This window comes from Euprymna scolopes, chromosome 37 (genome assembly GCF_053919585.1).
Source record: "Euprymna scolopes isolate OS-2025 chromosome 37, ASM5391958v1, whole genome shotgun sequence".
NCBI classification, from domain to species: Eukaryota; Metazoa; Mollusca; class Cephalopoda; order Sepiida; family Sepiolidae; genus Euprymna; species Euprymna scolopes.
This window is the reverse complement of record NC_136518.1, coordinates 10,215,844-10,218,956: the sequence shown is the minus strand read 5'-3', so window position 1 is coordinate 10,218,956 and position 3,113 is coordinate 10,215,844.

Below are 3,113 nucleotides of genomic sequence, written 5' to 3'. Positions count from 1 at the left end.
ATATATATATATATATATATATATATATATATATATATATATATATATTTATATATATATATATATAATGTATATATATATACATATATATATATATGTATATATATGTATATATATATATATATATATGTATGTATGGCGATTAAGCTACACTGCACATTCCGCGTTTCATTCATTCTAGGACTCTTCAGGCTTATAACTAGCTCTACTTTTGAAGTAAATACTTAAAGTTTACGCATAAATTTATACTTTCGTATCTTAATTTTATATGAGTAAATGAAGTAGTTATATATATATATATATATATATATATATATATATATATATATATATAAAGGAATAAAGCTCTTGGAAACATTTCAAATGAACTACGAAAATGCTATTTTTACATCTCCAACACATTTGGAAAATAATTTCTGAAGAGGACGCTTCACAGAACTTCTGAAACGCGTTTAAAGCGATTTCAATGATTTAAAAACATTATGACAATGATCTACAAATAATTCTCAATGAAAAACCAAGACACGGAATAATAAAATAATGTTAAAAAATACACATTGTGAGTTCATTTTATTTATATAGATAGATAGAGAAGATATATATATATATATATATATATATATATATATATACAGAGAGAGAGAGAGAGAGAGAGAGAGAGAGAGAATAAATGACAAAAACTTTATATACCAAAGTACATGATGTTGACAACTTTGTATTTTATTCAAATACATCAATTGATTTATACACTTCTTGACAGTATATGTTTCGTAGCGCACAATCAATCACTTAATTATTATATCAATTTAATATATATATAATAATTAAGTGATTGATTGTGCGCTACGAAACATATACTGTCAAGAAGTGTATAAATCAATTGATGTATAGGAATAAAATACAAAATTGTCAACATCATGTACTTTGGAATATAAACTTTTGTTATTTATTATATATCTATATTATAAAGCTGAATGTCTATGTGTGTGTGTGTGTGTGTGTGTGTCTGGTCACGAATAGGCTCCTATATGGTTGACTATTTTAAAAAACTGATTACATATAATGATAGAAGATGTATCGAGACACAGGAATGGGTATGTTTGATCTGGCTGAACGGTGGTTCATTAAAATTGTGGGGTCGGCGTTCGCGCCTGGTCCACAAAGTATGGAAATATAAGTTAAAAAAAAAAAAACGTTTACAAGTGTTTTTGATATAGATGTACATAAGAATACTTTGATAAGTATGTTTTAACTTAAATAGGGATGGTATAATAAAATTGTGGGGTCTGCGTTCGCGCCTAGCCTCCATGGAATGTAAATAGTCACAAACTTTAATAAAGACTGTTCGTATCTATCTGCGTAAGTATTCTTTGATAATTATGTTTCAGTTTGAAGAAATATGGTATAATAAAATTATGGGGTGTTCGTTCGCACCTGACCTCCATATGTCACACAGTTTAATAAGGTTTTTTAATATAGATCCACAGAATATTGTGATAAGTGTTTCAGTATGAACAGGTATGGTATAATAAATTATGGGGTTTATTTATTTTATTTTTACTTTCATTATATTTTGCTTTGGTTTTGATATCCCCAAATTCAACCCAAATTTACAACCCTTTCTTTTCATAAGCTGTCATACTTTCATAAATCAGAGTCCATTTTCTGTAGGCTGTTTTTGAACCCAGTCAACGACGGGTACTTTTGCTAGTATATATATATATATATATATATATATATATATATATATATATATATATATATATATATATATATATATATATAATCTAGACTACCCGTGACCCGCTGGGTCAGTATGTTATATTAGCCATGGAATTAACGTATGACGTAAAGGAAATAGTTTCTTGTGACATAACAGAAACATTTCTATGAAAGTATATTTAAATGACAAAAAGAATATAGATAGATTTCTATGAGTCGTTCTGTTTATAATTATTTTTTTTTTGAAAAAAACATTAAATTATAAGTGGTTTGCCATGCATATAGGTAAATGTGTAGTGAACAGATACCATAATACATAAAGTTAAATTCAAATTTTGATATATCTTTTAATTTAAACGCGAAAAAAAAAACAAACAATTGAGACGCTGAAACGTACACAGTTAAACAATACGTTTTATTGTCGCGTTGATTATTTATTTGTAACGCAAATGAAAAAACATTTTCGGGGTTATTTATTTATGTTGGTAGTGTAGAAAAAATGTTTGAATGTTTTTTAAGAAAGGTGTATTACAAAATGGAGAATAAATTTAAAAAAAAATGAAGGCTGTGGGTAAATCGCCGTTTTAAAATGCTCTTATGATTGTCGACGAATTAAAGAAGATTTATGTGTAAGTAAATTGCGTTAAAATAACATAAACGATGTAAAAAAAAATGCAGAAAACATTAACAATTGTTTATTTGGATAATTAAAAAGCGAAAAAACAAAAACAAAAAACAATTGGAACGCTGAAAGCGTACACAGTAAAACAATACGTTTTATTGTCGCGTTGATTATTTGTTTATGTACGCATCTTAAACCGGATGTTGGGTTACAACACCCGTTACAATGTCATTTGAGTTATATATACAGGGTGCCCCCCCCAAAAAAAACGGGCCCCAACTCTAATTAGACCCCGTTTCTTAGTGTTTTGTCCGAATGAAATGAAACTTTGGTCATAACTAGTTTATAATATTCAAAACATCACATCAAAACATTAGGGTCTTTGGCCTTTTTTCTCCGTTCTACAGCATATGTTCTAGATGGCCTCCATTTAGCTTTAGTTTTTTGTTGGGTCACCCTGTATATATATATATATATATATATATGTATATATATATGTGTGTGTGCCTAAGGAAATATATTTTATTTCCTTATAATATATACCAATCCTTATTTAAGAAGCTCAATGTAATATCAGAGCAATATAGTGAATAAACGAGAAAAGACTTTATTCCAAATTCCATATTTTAAGGTAATTACGACTTCTTTTCCAATTTTCGGATTTTAATCATATCAAAATGCACTTTATTTCCTTTTGACGGATTGATTGCTGCTATTTCTTCTGATGAGTTAAGGGCATAATAGATTCACTGATTGATATAATAATTAA